The sequence below is a fragment of the Geotrypetes seraphini genome, chromosome 11 (genome assembly GCF_902459505.1).
Source record: "Geotrypetes seraphini chromosome 11, aGeoSer1.1, whole genome shotgun sequence".
Lineage (NCBI taxonomy): Eukaryota > Metazoa > Chordata > Amphibia > Gymnophiona > Dermophiidae > Geotrypetes > Geotrypetes seraphini.
Genome location: NC_047094.1, coordinates 116,476,657 through 116,494,967, shown reverse-complemented (window position 1 = coordinate 116,494,967; position 18,311 = coordinate 116,476,657). Strand labels below are relative to the sequence as shown.

Below are 18,311 nucleotides of genomic sequence, written 5' to 3'. Positions count from 1 at the left end.
TTAAATGAAGAGAGTAACATTGGGTAGAAAGTACTATTGGATGAGAAGGGGTGGGTGTGGAGAGGGATGGTTAAGGTTCAAATTCATATAGATAAGTGGGGGTTTAATGATATTGGAATTTATTTATTTTTTTAATTATGTATATTAATAATTGATGTATTATTGATGTCTTTTGATGCTGTATTTATTTGCAAGTTTTGTACCCTAAGGGCTGTAATGAGATTTTAAGTTAGATTTCTTTATTTATGAGTACTATTGGGTGGGAAGGGTAACAATGGGTAGAGAGTACTATTGGGTGGGAAGGGGTGGGTATAGAGAGGGAAAGTAAAGGTTCAAACTCATATAGATAAGTGGGGTTTATTGATATTGGAATTTGTCTTTTATTATGTTTATTAATAATTGATGCATATTGATGTTTTTTTGATGCTGTATTATTGTATTTGATGATATTTGTATCAATAAAAACTGTTTGAATTTAAAATAGGATACTACTTGCTGTTAGTTGTTTACAAACTTCCATGACACTGCTGGAGAGAGTACCTTCCGTTCTTCAGTGCTGCATTTCCTGTTCTGCTACATCACTCTCTCCTTAGCCAATTAAATCCCTAAATCTAATGTAGAAACGACCACCACTTGACCTCTCGATTGAGACTGAGGGGGGGTAACTGTTTGCCAGAGGTAAGCTTGTATGTTACCACCACACTGCAGTTTGGGGCATTCTAACACTATATATTTCAAGTCATCTACTGTGTGCAGCAAGTAGTATCATATTTTAAAACTTTCAATTTCTTTGTTTGTTATAGGAGGAAGTGCAGTGATAGACCAAGGGGGTTTGCATTTTGGGGCATGTCCCCCTTTGCAGCTTCCCTACCTGCTGGTTCTGAGCACTTCTGAAGTTAGTTCACATATAATGTATTAAGTTTAAAAAGATATAGGGAGGGGATCAGTTATTTATATACTTGAATTGTTCATCATTTGGATCCACCAAACAGCACAGTTACTTACCGTAACAGGTGTTATCCAGGGACAGCAGGCAGCTATTCTCACATGTGGGTGATGTCCACGGAGCCCGGATGCGGACAGCCTCGCAAGCAGACTTGCTTAAAGAAACTCAGAAGTTTCAAGTCTACTGCACCACGCATGTGCATCTCCTCATTTCAGATAGCTAGCAGAGAAGCCAACCCGGGGATGTTGGTGGGTTGTGAGAATAGCTGCCTGCTGTCCATGGATAACATCTGTTACGGTAAGTAACTGTGCTTTATCCCAGAACAAGCAGGCAGCCTATTCTCACATGTGGGTGACCTCCAAGCTAACCAGAATGGGATGGTAGGAGTGTTGGCAATTCAGGAGAATAAATTTTGTAATACTGCCTGGCCAAAATGGCCATCCCATCTGGAGAAAACATCCAATAATGAGAGGTAAAAATATGAACAGAGGACCAGGAGGCAGCTTTCCAAATTTCCTTAATAGGAGTGGATCTGAGGAAAGCCACTGAAGCCGCCATGGCTCTGGCTTTGTGGGCTGTGACTTGACTCTATAGATACAGTCCAGCCTGAGCATAGCAGAAAGAGATACAAGCAGCCATCCAGTTGGAGATGGTTTGCTTAGAAATCGGATGTTCCAACTTGTTCGAATTGAAGGAGATAAAAAGTTGAGTAGCAGATCTGTGTGATTTGGTGCATTCTAAGTAGAAAGCCAAAGCACGCTTACAGTCCAGAGTGTGAAGAGCTGATTCTCCAGGATGAGAATAAGGCCTTGAGAAAAACACTGGAAGTACAATGGATTGATTGAGATGAAATTCTGAAACCACTTTAGGTAAGAATTTAGTTTGAGTACGGAGGACCACCTTGTCATGATGAAAAACTGTGAAAGGTGGATCAGCAACTAAAGTTTGCAGCTCACTGACTCTTTGAGCAGATGTGAGGGCAATGAGAAACACCACTTTCCAAGTGCGATATTTCAGATGAGCTGTATCCATTGGTTCAAAAGGAGGTTTCATCAATTGAGCAAGAACAACATTGAGAACTGGAGGCGGTTTGAGAGGAGGTTTGACATTGAAAAATCCTTTCATAAATCTGGAAACCACAGGATGAGCAGAAAGGGGTTTCCCTTTGATAGGCTGATGGAAAGCAGCAATTGCACTAAGATGGACTCGAATGGATGTAGACTTGAGGCCAGAGGTAGATAAGTGCAGAAGATAATCCAAAATGGAAGACAAGGAGGTATCGTGAGGCTCCTTGTTATGAGAGATGCACCATGTAGAAAATCTAGTCCATTTTTGGTGGTAGCATTGTCTAGTGGCAGGCTTTCTGGAAGCCTCTAAAATGTCCCGAACAGGTTGAGAAAACTGAAGAGGAGTTATATTGAGAGGTACCAAGCTGTCAAGTGTAGAGACTGCAGGTTGGGATGAAGAAGAGATCCTTGACTCTGTGTAAGCAGAGATGGAAAAACTGGTAGAAGGTATGGCTCCCTGCTGCTGAGCTGAAGTAGAAGGGAGAATCAGGGTTGCCTCGGCCACTGAGGAGCTATTAGAATCATGGTGGCATGATCATTCTTGAGCTTGACAAGAGTCTTGAGAATGAGAGGGAATGGAGGGAATGCGTACAGGAACAGATTTGTCCATTCCAGAAGGAAAGCATCTGCCTCGAGGCGATGAGGAGAGTATATCCTGGAGCAGAACTGAGGCAGTTTGTGGTTGTGGGGAAATGCAAAGAGATCTATTTGAGGAGTTCCCCACTGAGAAAAAACGTGATGAAGAGGCGAGGAATTGAGTGTCCATTTGTGAGGTTGCAGAAGACAACTCAATTTGTCCGCCAGACAGTTTTTCTCTCTTTGAATGTAGACTGCTTTCAGGAAGGTGTTGTGATGGATCGCCCAGTCCCACACCCTTTGAGCTTCCTGACAAAGAGGGAGAGATCCTGTTCCTCCCTGCTTATTGACGTAGTACATGGCGACTTGATTGTCTGTCCAAATAAGGACTACCTGGTCATGAAGAAGATGCTGAAAAGCTTTGAGAGCATTGAAGATCGCTCTGAGTTCCAACAGATTGATGTGACACTGACAATCCATAGAAACATAGAAATTGATGGCAGATAAGGGCCACGGCCCATCTAGTCTGCCCACCCTAATGTCCCTCCCCTACCTTCGCCCTGTGAATAGATCCCATGTGACGATCCCATTTGGCGTTAAAATCAGGCACGCTGCTGGCCTTGATCACATGCAGTGAAGACTATACCAGCGATCAACCACCTTTTCTGTGAAAAAGAATTTCCTGGTGTCAACTCGTAGTTTCCCTCCCCTAATTTTCCACGGATGTCCTCTTGTTGTCGTGGGATCCTTGAAAAGGAAAATATCTTCCTCCGCCTCTATGCGGCCCATGAGATACTTGAACGTCTCGATCATGTCCCCCCTCTCTCTGCGCTCCTCGAGTGAGTATAGCTGCAATTTGTCTAGCCGTTCCTCGTATGGGAGATCCTTGAGTCCCAAGACCATCAGGGTGGCCATTCTCTGAACCGACTCCAGTCTCAGCACATCCTTGCGATAATGCGGCCTCCAGAATTACACACAGTATTCCAGATGGGGCCTCACCATGGATCTATACAATGGCATAATGACTTCCGGCTTACGGCTGACGAAACCCCTGCGTATGCAACCTATGACTTGTCTTGCTTTGGATGAAGCTTGCTCCACTTGATTGGCAGCCTTCATGTCCTCACTGACGATCACCCCTAAGTCGCGTTCTGCTACCGTTCTTGTAAGGATTTCGCCATTAAGGATATAAGTCTTGCATGGATTTTGGCTGCCCAGGTGCATAACTTTGCATTTTTTGGCATTGAAGCTGAATTGCCAGGACCTAGACCAGCGCTCCAGTAGGAGTAGGTCATGCATCATGTTGTCGGGCATTGAAACATCATCTATTGTGCATTTGCCCACTACATTACTTAGTTTGGCGTCATCGGCGAATAATGTTATTTTACCCCGAAGCCCTTCTGCCAAGTCCCTTATAAAGATGTTGAATAGGATTGGGCCCAAGACCGAGCCCTGTGGCACTCCACTGATCACCTCCGTCATTTCAGAGGGTGTGCCATTCACCACCACCCTTTGAAGCCTACCTCCAAGCCAGTTCCCAACCCATTTCGTTAATGTGTCACCTAATCCTATAGAACTCATCTTGCTCAGCAACCTGCGGTGTGGTACGCTATCGAATGCTTTGCTAAAGTCCAGGTACACGATGTCCAGGGACTCCCCAATATCTAGCTTCCCTGTCACCCAGTCAAAGAAGCTGATCAGGTTGGATTGGCACGATCTCCCTTTAGTAAATCCATGTTGACAGGGATCCCGTAGATTCTCCTCATCCAGGATCTTATCCAATTGGTGTTTGATTAGAGTTTCCATTAGTTTGCTCACTATCGATGTTAGACTCACTGGTCTGTAGTTTGCTGTTTCCATCTTGGAGCCTTTCTTGTGGAGTGGAATGATGTTAGCCGTCCTCCAGTCCGACGGGATGCTGCCTTTCCTAAGGGAGAGGTTGAAGAGTTTGGACAGTGGCTCTGCCAGGACATCACACAGCTCCCTTAGCACCCTGGGGTGTAGGTTGTCAGGCCCCATTGCCTTGTTAACCTTGAGCCTTGATAGCTCACTGTAGACACTGCTGGGCGTAAACTCGAAGTTACTAAACGGGTCAACTGAGTCAACCCTTGTCTGTAGCTGAGGGCCAAGCCCCGGCGCTTCTCGGGTGAAGACTGAGCTGAAGTATTCATTTAATAGTTGGGCTTTTTCTGAATCCTTTTCCACATAGACTCCGTCTGGTTTCCTAAGATGTACAATCCCACCTTAGTTTTTACTTCTAAAGACTGAGCTGAAGTATTCATTTAATAGTTGGGCTTTTTCTGAATCCTTTTCCACATAGACTCCGTCTGGTTTCCTAAGATGTACAATCCCACCTTAGTTTTTACTTCTGTCACTGATATACCTAAAGAAGGATTTGTCTCCCTTCTGGATGTTTTTTTCCAGAGACTCCTCCATGTGGAACTTAGCCTCCCTGACTGCCGTTTTGACGGCTTTTGATTTGGTCAAGTAGTCTGCTCTAGAAACCTGTTTCCCCGATTGTTTGTAAGAGATGAATGCTTTTTTCTTCTCCTTGATAAGGGCTGAGATCTTCGCAGTGAACCACTTCGGCTTATAGTTCCTTCGCCGTTTACTTACTAATTTAACATAGCGGTTTGTCGCTTCCTGTATGGTGGCTTTCAAAGTTGACCACATTTCTTCCACACTATCGGTTTCTGCTTGTCCTTGTAGCGCCTGGTGAACAAAGGATCCCATGTCCTGGAAGTTTGTGTCCTTGAATTTGAGGACCTTGGTCAGTGTGGTAGGTTTAGTGAAACCTTTCCTAAGATTGAACCATACCATGTTGTGGTCACTGGAGGCCAATGTGTCACCCACCGAGACCTCTGTGACACTTTCTCCATTGGTAAGTAATAGGTCCAGTATTGCCTGATCCCTTGTTGGGTCCAGCACCAGTTGCTTGAGACCAGCTCCCTTCATACAGTTTAATAGCCTCTTGCTGCTGCCGGAAGCAGAGGTAAGTGTATCCCAATTCACATCAGGCATGTTGAAGTCACCTAACACTACTGTGTCCCCACGCAAGGTGATATTTTCTATATCACTGATTATTTCCATATCCAGGTCATCATGTTGTCTTGGGGGTCTGTAAATTACGCCAAGATACAAGCATTTGTCCTTCCCTCTGGCCAAATTAACCCAAAGGGATTCTCCAGTGTACTGGACATCTGAGATTCTTGTGACCATAATGTCATCTTTAGTATATAATGCTACACCTCCCCTTATTCTGCCCTCCCTGTCCCGGCGAAGCAAGTTGTAACCCGTTAAGACCATGTCCCACCCGTGGGAGTCTGTGAGCCAGGTCTCAGATATTGCCACCACATCCAGGTCGGCATTCCTTATTTCTGTTTCTAATTCCAGGATCTTGTTTCCCAAACTGTGTGCGTTGATGTACATAGCCCTCCATGTTGTATTTTTGTTACGTCTCAGTGGGGGTATTCCTGCTTGAGCTACTTGAACACCTTTAGCATTGTTTGTACTCTCCCTAGACTCAGAACTACAATGTGTACTCCCCATGGACCTAGAATTACAATGTGTGCTCCCTCTAGACTCATAATTACAATGTGACCCATAATTGTCATATGAACCTACCCCCGATTCGAAAGTGTGCATACTCGCCCCTGACCCAGACCCAGAATTACAGTGACTACTTTCCTCAGCCCCAAAAAAGTATTGGCAGTTTAGTTCGCCAGGTATGTTGCGTGTGCCTGTACCCTCCCCTGACTTACCTAGTTTAAAGCCCTGTGAAGTAGGCGGGCTAGACGGTGTCCAAGGACATTCTTTCCTCTTCCGGTCAGGTGTAGCCCGTCGTGTCCCTGTAGTCATTGCAAAGCTTCTCCATGGTGCAGGAACCCGAAGTTCATCTCCTTGCACCATTCTCGCAGCCAGCGTTCGCCCTCTGTATTCGATCCTCTCTGGCTCTGCCCTTGCCCCTCACTGGGAGATACGAGGAGAAGACTACCTGCGCATCCATCCTCCTCAGCTTCTCCCCCAGGGCTTTGAAGTCTTCAGATATGCTGTCCGGGGTGCTCATAGAAACATAGAAACATAGAAAAATTGTTTCAAATTAAGAATGGCATGCCATTCATATAAGAAAGTGTTTATGAACACCTCAAAAAATTGAAGGTGGACAAAGCCATGGGACAAGACGGGATCCATCCCAGGATATTGAGGGAGCTCAGATAGATTCTGATGGGTCCACTTAAAGATTTGTTCACTAAATCTGTGGATTCAGGAGGGAGGTTCCTTGGGACTGAAGAAAAGAGGATATAGTTCATCAAAAAAGTGGTCACAGAGATGAAGCAGGAAACTATAGGCTGGTAAGCCTCACTTTGGTTATTAGAAAAATAATGGAAGCATTGCTGAAAGAGAGGATAGTGAAATTCCTAGAATCTAATGGGTTACATCGGGGTGTCCAACCTTTTGACTTCCCTGGGCCGCATTGGCCAAAAAAAAGTTTTCTGGGGCCGCACAAACACTGACACTAGCTGATGAGCAAAAAAAAGGTTGAGCAGTTCCCAAATTTGCAATCACTAATATAGAAGATGTATGTATCTAATAATAAACCTTCATTAAAGGGACACTGTGGAGAGGAACCCAAAAAAGCAGTAATACTTACCCTAACTGAGTGATCCTCCACGTACATCACTGACAGTGGGAACAGCCACAGGCTTCCGCATCCCCATTCTGATGAGCAAGGATGCATGCTCCTGGTTCTCCCATTCACTTCTATTACAGCATCGGTGAGCCTCATCAGAACGGGGATGCTGAATCAGCTGACAGCAGCGCACGTGGAGGATCATTTAATCAGGGTAAATATTACTGCTTTTTTGTGCCTCCACTTTGAGCTTAGACTCCCTCAAAATGAATATCTCCCCTGCTGTAGCTAGTAGGGATTCCCAAGCCTCACCAACTGACAGCCACCTCCTCCCCCTCCAACTTCACAAGTTCTGCAGCTGGCAGCAATATTGCAGAGCTGCTGCCCTCCTTCCTTTCTGCTCCTCCCTCCTCCCCCCCCCCTTGGATTTCATGCATAAAAGCAGGGGCAGCTTGAGGATATTGCCATTGGCTGCAAAGCTTGGAGATTTTGAGTTGACAGACTTGAGGAAGATGTCTTCAGTTGGCAGAGCTTGGAAATCCCCACTAGCTCAAGTATGTATAAACTGCACTCACGCAGAGAGAAACTTTGGTGCCCATCCACTAATTTTGTGCTCCAGTCCTTCCCCCAAATCAGCTGTATATGACTACGCCACTGAATACAAAAATAATTGTGATGCACTTATCCCAAAGCTAACATATTTCAGTTAATAAATTCAAAATAAAACAATTTTTTCTGCCTTGTTGTCTGGATGTTTTGTTTTTCCATCATCTTGGTCCCTGTTTCTCTTTCTGATTTTTCTCTATCTTCAACTAATTCTCTTTCCAATGTCTGCTGTCCATTTTTTTCTCCTCTTCTCTAGTTCCATTTCCTTCTTATGCCTGTCTCCAATGTATTGATTTTTTCCTTTCAGCTTTCTTAACTTTTTCTTTTCTGCCTCTGTCCACTCAAATCTCCACTCAAATCTTGCCTTCTTTCTCACCCTTCTTCTTTTTAAATATTCAGCTACCTCTCAATTCTCCATCTTCTCTCAGTCCCTAGCTCTCCCATTTCCCATCTCACTCCTTTCCCAGCCTCCTATTCCCTTCTATATACTCCCCATTACCACATTTCTACCACTGTAATAATAATAACAACAACAACAGGTTTTTAAAAAATTATTTATTTCTACAATTTTATAAATTTTTTCCAAGCATAAACATCTTGTACAGAAAAGTACGATCAAGACACTTCTAATTTAAATTAACTTTCAATCTGAAAAGTAATTCACTCAAATTATTAAGGGAAAAGAAAAAAATCAGCTTCCCTTGATCACACACCAGTCCTCTAAATTAAATTAGATCCAAGATTTAAAGAGTAGCTTAATTAAATTCAAGCAATTATAAAGAAGCACATTAACTACTACTAAACAGAGAATTAATTATCAATAGGCGCTGTTGTTACTTCATTCTCAAGGCGTTTCATTGAGATAAATCTTATCAAATGAGATGGATCTACAAATACATATTTCAAAGAATGATATCTAACTACACATTTACATGGGTATCTTAAAAAGAACCCCCCCCCCCACCCAATTTGAGTCACTCCAGGTTTCAGGTGTAGGAACTCTCTTCTTCTTTTTTGAGTCTCTCTTGAGACATCTGGGAAAATTTGAATATGGAAACCCAGGAAATCTTTGGATCTATTCTTGAAATAAAGATTTAGGATCCAGTCCTTATCTGGAGCCAGAACCATAGTCAACAAAAAAGTGGCTGGTGTAGCCACTTCTCTGTCCGATTGTTCCAATATAACAGAAATATCCAACGGATATTCCTGAGGCTCCTCGACTTTTTCTTTTTGAAGCGTTTGAGATTTAACTAGAAGGTAGAGAATTTTCAGGTATCTTAAGAATCTCCATAAAATATCATTTTATCATATCTCGAGGGGAAATTGATAGAATCTTAGGAAAGTTTACAATCCGCAAGTTATTAGCCCGAGTATTGTTCTCCAGAGCTTCCAATTTCCTCCTCATAATTAAATTATCTTTAATCAGTTGGTCTTGGTTTTGTTTAACAATTATTAACTCTTTATTGGTTTCCTGCTTTAACAAAGTTAAATCTTGTTTTACAGAGTTAATTTCTTCTTTCTGTACTTTTATTTCTCTATCCAAATTTTTTATTTGAGGATTTAAGGTATTCCCCAAATTCACCACCAAGTCCCAAAGAGCTTCTAATGTGACTTGTGGAGGTTTAACCACCGAGAATAAATGTGTTTGTGTGGTTAGAGTCTGTTCATGAGGCTGGTTTACCTCAATAAAGCCTTATCTTTCTTCAGCACTAGATGTTCCGGTCGCAGGATCATGTAATGAGAGTAATTCTCTCTGAGGTGTTCCATTCAGCGAGCCCTCCGACATACTAGCCTCTCGAGAAGAGAGTACTTCCTGTCCGGCTGCACTCTGGTCTTGCGGTGAGCTGGCTGCCTGCGGCTGCGGCTGGAGTGGTGGCGTCCGTACGTCAGAGCTCAAAGAGATGTCAAGCCCTAAGGTATTCGCCACTGCGCTACTCTCCAGCGGCGTTCCCAGTGGGCATGTCGCTGGCGATTCCTGTTCTCATTGCAGTCGCCGTAAGAGCTCGTCAATTGTAGCCGATGGGGGTACCAAGCGTTGGGAGGCAGCACCAGCACTTTTCCCCCTTCTTTTCGGCATCTAATCCGAGGTAAAGGTACAAAGTTGAAGGCGTCCGAGCAGCAGTTAGCTAACGGCAGCCATCTTGGATCAATAATAACAGTTTATATACCGCAGGAGCATGAAGTTCTATGCGGTTTACAATGATTAAAAAAATGTTATGGATTGAGTAGTACTAACAGAGTTAAAGTATAGCAGTCAGTTATTGTGGGGAAAGATTGTGCAGTGCAGCTGCCTACGTACTTTAGGAACAGATATGTTTTTAGGTGTTTCCTAAATTCCCCATAAGTATTCGAAAGCATGAGTAATTGTTTCAGATCTTTGCCTCATAATGCTGCCTGATATGAGAAGAGATGTTAAAGATGTCTTTTAAATTTATATCCTCTGACCGATGGGGAGATAAAAATCAAGTTTGAGCTTCTCATATGTTGATTGGTTGAGAACGAGAAAAGGTCAATTATATACCTTCGATGCGCCAAAATGGCTGAGTACCATTGGTCCCTCCCCTTTTAAGAGGAAGCTTTGGTGGATGATGTCAGGGGTGGGCAATGCCTCTTACTCTCTCCTGCCTTCTGCTGCTCCTTCTTCCCCTCTCCTGTTCTCTGCTCTGCTTTTCTCTCCTTCTCTTTTCCTGCCTCCTGCTTGCCTGCCCAAGCCTGTTTAACTGAGCTCCGTTGGCCCCTCCCCATTTAAGGAGGAGCTCCAGTGGATGATGTCAGGGGGTGGGCGGAGCTACCTCTCGCTGATGCCCCTTGCTCTCTTCTGCCTTCTGTTGCTCCTTCTTCCCCTCTCCTGTTCTCTGCTCTTCTCTCCTGCTTTTCTCTCCTTTTTTTCCTTTATAACATAAGAACATAAGAAACGCCTTCACCGGATCAGACCGAGGTCCATCTAGTCTGGTGATCCGCACACGTGGAGGCCCATTTAGGTGCTCCTTTTTGGAGACCCGGATTTCCCGTATCCCTCAATATGATCTGCAAGAAGGTGTGCATCCAACTTGCGTTTGAAACCTAGCACAGTATTTTCTGCCACCACCTCCTCCGGGAGAGCATTCCAAGTGCCCACCACTCTTTGTGTGAAACAGAACTTCCTGACATTTGTCCTGAACCTGCTGCCATTCAGTTTTAGGCTATGACCTCTTGTCCGCGTCACATCTGAAAATGTCAGTAATGCTGCTTCCTGGTCAATTTGATCAAATCCCTTTAATATTTTAAAAGTCTCTATTAGATCCCCACGCAGTCTTCTCTTTTTGAGGGTGAACAGTCCCAGTTTTCCGAGGCATTCCATGTAGCTTAAATTCTCCATGCCTTTGACTAGTTTCGTGGCTCGCCTCTGTACCCTTTCCAACAGAATTTTATCCTTCTTAAGGTATGGAGACAAGCGTTGGGCACAGTATTCTAAGTGTGGTCTGACCATTGCTCTATAAAGTGGCATTATAACATCTTCCAACCTACTCGTGATCCCCTTCTTAATCATGCCTAACATCCTATTTGCTTTCTTCGCCGCCGCCGCGCATTGAGCCGATGGCTTTAGGGTTCTGTCTATCAGCACCCCCAAATCCCTTTCTTGTTCGCATTTGGCTAATGTCACCCCCGACATCTTGTATTCATGTTCTTTGTTTTTCTTTCCCAGATGCATCACCTTGCATTTGTCTATGTTAAAATTCATCTGCCACTTTATTGCCCACGTTTCCAGCTGATTTAGATCTTTCTGAAGATCCTCACAGTCCCTTTGAGAGCCAACCGCCCGACATAGTTTTGTATCATCCGCAAACTTGATTATATTACAAGATGTTTCATCTTCCAGGTCATTTATAAAAATATTGAACAAAACGGGACCAAGAACCGAGCCCTGGGGCACGCCGCTGGTCACCTTTTCCCATTCCGAGAATTTCCCATTTATGGTTACCCTCTGCGTTCTGTTCTCCAACCAATTTCCGATCCATCCGTGCACTTCTCCTCCTATTCCATGACTTAATAGTTTACTCATAAGCCTTGCGTGCGGAACCTTTTCAAACGCTTTTTGGAAGTCCAAGTAAATTATGTCCACTGGATCTCCACTATCTATTTGCTTGTTAACCTTCTCAAAAAATTGAAGTAAATTTGTCAAACATGACCTCCCTTTCCTGAAGCCATGTTGACTAGCTTTCATTAGGTTGTGCTTTTCCAAGTGTTGTCCAATGCGGTCTTTAATTAGTGCTTCAATTATCTTCCCAGGAACCGATGTGAGACTCACCGGTCTGTAGTTTCCTGGTTCACCTCTTGATCTTTTTTTGAAAATTGGGTTGACATTTGCAATCTTCCAGTCGTCTGGTACTTGCCCGGTTCTAATTGACATGTTAGCTAAAGATTGTAGTAGTTTCCCAATTTCTATCTTAAGTTCCTTTAAAACTCTCGGGTGAATCCCGTCCGGTCCAGGGGATTTATCACTTTTTAGTTTGTCAATCTGAAAGTAAATCTTGTCCAATTCCACATTTATTGTTGTTAGGCTGTCCTCTATGCCTCCGGTGAATACCCTCCCAGTGTCTGGCATTGTTGTAGTGTCCTCGTTTGTGAAGACAGAGGCAAAGAATGAATTTAACCTATCAGCAACCTGTTTGTCTTCTTTGATTGACCCTATCATTCCTTGGTCGTTGAGAGGGCCCACTGTTTCTCTTGCTGGTTTCTTCCCTTTTATATATCTAAAAAAGAGCTTAAAGTTTTTGTTTTCTTGCGCTATCTTTTCTTCATAGTCTTTTTTGGCTTGTATTACCACTTTATGACACTTTTTCTGGTCGATTTTGTGACAGTTCCAGGCCTCCGTCATTTTTTCCCGTTTCCATTTTTTAAACGAGTTCCTCTTCTCCCTTACTGCAACCTTCACCTCTTTGGATAACCAAGCTGGTTCTCCTTTGTTCTTTTTCCGCCTTCCTTTGGATATCTTCGGTATGTAAAGATTCTGTGCTTCAATGATGGTGTTTTTCAGGAGAGACCATGCATGTTCAACTGAATGGATTTCTGCTTTGCCCTTCTTGAGCCGTTTTTTAACCATGGCTCTCATGCTGTCGTAATTTCCTTTTTTGAAGTTAAAGGTTGAGGCTTTAGTCTTGATTGGTTTCCCTTTTCCGATGCCAATGGTAAAATTGATCATATTGTGATCACTTGTCGCCAGGGGTCATCAAAGAGGGCTCTCATCAGTGGGGGGGGGGGGTCTTTTTTTGTTTTATAGGGCAGATATTTTGCATGTGTAACACACATAGCATCTGTGTCCATTAAAATAAGGTTTCCTGCCTCAAACAGCTGAGCGGAAGGAGACTGCTTTCAGGGCTTCCCCTTCCTCTCAGCTTTTTAGGCTTCCGCTGCCAGCTCTGAGCACGTATGCGCACATATAAGAATCGCTCTCACAACAATCAACTAGATGCTTGAGTTGTAGATTACAAGGAACCTCTGTGTGAATCATTTCATGCAGATTTTTTAGTGCATGAATATCTCTTTTTGAATTGAGCAAAAATTGGATCAAAGCAGACCCACACGGTCTTACCGATCCTCTTTAGAGCATCTAGGCCACAGTCTTTTGTCTCCACCACCTCTATCAGGATACTGTTCCATTCATCTACCACCCTTTCTGTAAAAAAAAGCATTTCCTGAGATTACTCCTGAGCCTATCACCATTAAACTTCATCCTATGTCCTCTTATTCCAGAGCTTCCTTTCAAATGAAAGAGACTTGACTCATACACATTTACTCCACATAGTTATTTAAACATCTCTATCATATCTCTCCTCTCCCACCTTTGCTCCAAAGGATACAGATTGAAATCTTTAAGTCTGTCCCCATACGCCTTATGACAAAGACCATGCACCATTTTAGTAGTATTCCTCTGGACTGACTCCATCCATTTTATATCTTTTTGTGAAGGTGCGGCCTCCAGAACTGTACACAATATTCTAAATGAGGTCTCACCAGAGTCTTATACAGGGGCATCAATACCTTCTTTTTCCTACTGACCTTACCTCTCCCTATGAATCCTAGCATCCTTCTAGCTTTCGCCATCACCTTTTCAACCTGTTTGGCCACCTTAAGATCATCACACAATCACACCCAAAACCCACTCTTCTGTCATGCACATAAGTTCTTCACCCCCTAAACTGTACTGTTCCTTTGGGTTTTTCTTAGCATTACATTTTAGCTGCCAAATTTCAGCACATTCTTCAAGCTTTGCCAGGTCTTTCTTCATGTTATTCATACCATTCCCTACTTCTTCCTTACTTCCACTTTTGTGGAGAGGGACCATATTTGCCCTTCTCCAGTCCTCTGGTACCACTCCCAACTCTAGAGACTCATTGGTCAGTCAGCGGTGCCACCAGAACATCCCTAAGTTCCTTGAGCACCTTCAGATGTACACCATCTGGCCCCATCGCTTTGCGTACTTTTATTTTAGCTAGCTCCTCATGAACACAACCCTTTGAAAATCGATCAGGGTCTAACACTCCTTCATCCCTATTCATGTTTGTCTTCTGCGGTCTTGCTCCCTACGCTTTAGCTGTGAACATGATGAAGAGGAGCGACGAGAAGTTCTCTTATCCTTGAAAGCAGGGGATCGATGCCATGCAGAGTGTCTAGTTGATGAAGAGCGTTGATGCTTCGAAGGAGGACACCAATGCTTCTATGAAGAGCGATAATGTTTTGATGGGGGAGCATCAATGCTGCTATGTTGAGGATCGATGCCTCAATGGAGAGCGTCGATGTCTACTGTATGATTGATGAGAGGTAGACTAACGCCTCAATGGAGATCTGGAATCGGTACCCCGTGGCCTCGAGGTGCTATGCGAAGGCTGGGACAGTACTAAGGGAATCGATGTTAGCACTGGTATTGCATGCAATTTAAACATCACCGATCTCCCTCCTGAAAAACTCATTGAGCTGTTCCTTGAAGAGCTGCACTGGTACCCTTGACTATAATGGTACCATAGACTATAATGGACGTGCTAGCGTTAAGCACACGCTAATATTTAGCACATGCTAAAATGGCTAGTGCGCCTTAGTAAAAGGACCCCTATGTTTTCAGGCTCCAGAATTACTACTGCTCACACTAACCACCAAAATCAAACAGATGTGCAGCAAGGGGCACCAATCAATCCTCCTACAGTTTGACATATCATAAGTGCTTACTGAATAAACTCAAACTAGGTCTGACTGAAACTGTCCTCAACTGGTTCAAAGAGTTTCTGACAGAGAATACTGTGTTTAAAAGATAACACCTTCTCCCAAAGCTGGAAAGCGGTTTGTGAGTACTTCAGGGATCTCCTCGCTCACTGGTGCGCTTCAACATTTTTATGAGCACCCTGGGCAACCTCACCTTTACAGTTGGCGAATATCTACTATCCTATGCAGATGTTATTTTGCTCATAATCCTACTTAATACCAACGCTAGGGAGTCCTCCACAATAGTTTCCAAAGGCATTGAAAAAATACACTCCTGGGCACTCTCCAACAAACTAAAATCCACCAAAACCAAACATATTTGGTTCTACAATGCCACATAGTAAACATCCATGGGCCTAACCCTACCCTCTGCTGCAACACTAAACGTTGAGAAGACCTCAAAGGTATTTGGAATCCTACTTGACTTCACACTTTCCTATGAACCTCAAATATCCAATCTCTGGGGGGAAAAAAACTTTCTACAGTTTAAAGCAACTGAGACTGATCAGCCTTTGCAATTCTAGTTCAAATGCTAGTTTTAATACAACTCAACTACTGCAGTTTTCTCACTACGTGGGCATAGCCTCCTCCCAAAGGTGCAAACTCCAATTGATTCAGAATACTGCAATCAGGCTGATATTTGGCTTAAACAAGTATGACCAAGTCTTTGCATACTTCACTGGCATCTTGTAAATGCCTGAATCTTGTTTAAACTTTCCTGCATTGTACACCATGCACTAAACACCAACTCACCAGAGCAGATAACTCACCTGTTCTCCACCTTCCTCTTCACTTCAACTAGGATCAACATCCCCCACCAATTGATTATCCCCTCATCCAAGGGAGTGAAATACATGTAAATATTCAAAACCCTTTTCAAATATGTTGCCACAAGAACCTGGAACACCTTTCCTACACCCATAAGAACTGAGCTGAACTACCTCACCTTCAAAAAAGACTGAAAACGTAGTTATTTGATAAATTCCTTTCAGCTCAGTAACTCTGCTCTCTCTCTATGACAATGTAACCGCCCTCCATAATGTGCTATAACTACTCTTGCAACAATGTAACCTTCCTCTACAATGTGTTATAACTTTTTTCTCTCTTGTAACAATGTAACTTTTCACTACAATATGATGTAACCACTTCCCCATGATGCTACATGAACCTCTTGTAAATCGCCTAGAATCTGTACTGGATAAGTGCAATTAAGAAATCCTGATTAAATTAGAACTGCACACAATATATGAGGTCCACTTGCACTATCAACAAATCTTAGGAGATGGAAGTGGTTCCTGGGGATTGGAGAAGAACAGATGTGGTCCATATTCACAAAAGTGGTCGCAGAGATGAAGCGGGAAACTACAGTCCAGTAAGCCTCACTTCGATTATTGGAAAAATAATGGAAGCGTTGCTGAAAGAAAGGATAGTGAAATTCCTAGAATCAAATGGGTTAGAGGATCTGAGGCAACATGGTTTTACAAAAGGTGAATCATGACAGATGAATCTGATTGAATTCTTTGATTGGGTGACTGGAGAACTGGATCACGGGCATATGAGTCATTTCATGTCAAGTGGACCAGGAGCCCACGCTCGACCCCCTTGAAATCAACCAAATTTTACAGGGGTGTTGTCTAGGGTCTCAAATGACACTCTGAAAATTTTTTTTATCTATCTCAATTTAGTCAGCAGCTAGGGGCGGTTGAATAAAAGCAATCTACCCACTCCCACGCCTCGTGTGACCTAAAACGCCAACTTTGCTTAAGCACTGCGGCAGAAGGAAACTACCTAGGAGTCTGAAATTTTGCAGTTTGGTACATCTTGGGGCAAGTTTCTGTGCCAAGTTTGAAATCTTTTGCAAATGTTCTTCCATTTCTACAGGTCAGCAAAGTAGGCAAATTCACGAATGAAAATTTTGGGCAAAGTTTGGCTCCATACTGCTGCTGGTAGGTAAGGCAGCTGAGGATATAACTTTACCAGCAGACATGTATCATGAGGTACTTCCAAAATTTGCAATATGAGCCTTTACAGTGAAGTGAAGCTGAAGATATGCCCATTTAAAAATATATGGCTTTATGCATTTATGCAAATTTTCACTGTTTTTCAGATTCAAATATCTCTAATGTGTAGCTTTTTTTTTGTTTGTTTGTTTTTTATATCGTTTGAAAGAGCATGGTTTTTTTGCTACAGAAGCTAGCCTGATTCATCTTGGACCTGACCTTTCTTTGGTGAGAATTAAAGCTTCAAAGATAAGCATTACTTGTAAAAGCGCACAAATGTTTAATATTGAAAAGAATGTTCTTCAAGTGCTAGTATTTAACCATTGGATCTTCAGAAAACCAGCTGAGTCGACAAACTCCAATATGCCAATTTTTGAGGCTCCAAAGAATTTGTCATTCACTGACAGAATATCGTAGTCAAGCAAAGGAGATGAAAAGAAGATTCTTAAATCGAGGATACCCAAAAGATGTAATCAACCAGGCTTATAGAAGGGCGAAGTATGCACAGCGTCACTTATTACTGCAATATAGAGCTGAGTCCAATGATTCTGAAACGATAGTCTTTGTACAAAAATTCTCTCATCTATCCCATCAAATTAATAAAATTGTGTTAAGACACTGGCATGTGGCCAAGTTGGGCATGGAAACATTGGATGATAAACCTTTGATGTCATACCGCCGGAGTAAGAATGTCAGAGAAATGATTAAACACTCATCATCTGAAAAAATTGCTTCTCTCTCAGGCAGTCATACAACTTGCGAAACATGACAATAGTGTCCTTTTGCTATGACATATGAAGAAAAAAGTCCTAGGGTGTCACTGTAGAACAGAGTGTGAGTAGCAGCAATGTGAATATGATAAATAAGAGTGAAGAATTAATAATTGTGTATAAGGACCTCAGTGTGGATTGTGAAATCAAGCGAACAAATCAACGTTCAATATTACAATCCGTGTGAGAGCACCAGCCCAACACACCACACCATCATAGAGTCCTCAATTGTGTGAATAATTTAATAAAACAGTGTGATAAACACCAGTGTTTAACAAAAATAACTCATTAGTGTATATTCACCAAAGCTGCTCGAACACAGTCGGAAAGACAGGAGTACTGCACAAACATATAGTCACTTATCTCAATCGGGGCTCAGTAAAGGCATCAGGGCTCCCAAAGTGTGGATAGGAAGGAAACGCCCAAAAAATAGGTTGCAAGTACAAACAAAGCCGCTCCAAAATAAAGAGTTCAATTGAG

General features: G+C 42.9%; 1 protein-coding gene across 3 annotated transcripts in view; it reads right to left on the bottom strand.

The window, feature by feature from the left end:
• Nucleotides 1-18,311, bottom strand: part of NOL4L (nucleolar protein 4 like) — a 499,130-nt gene that overhangs the window by 226,500 nt on the left and 254,319 nt on the right. Inside the window, exon 1 of one of the 3 annotated variants that reach the window (XM_033962720.1) lies at nucleotides 6,351-6,376. The exons of the other annotated variants lie outside the window; for them this stretch is intronic. The gene's annotated coding sequence lies outside the window, so the exon portion shown is untranslated. Of the gene's footprint in view, nucleotides 1-6,350; nucleotides 6,377-18,311 lie in introns of those variants that run through there. 3 annotated transcript variants of the gene reach the window in all.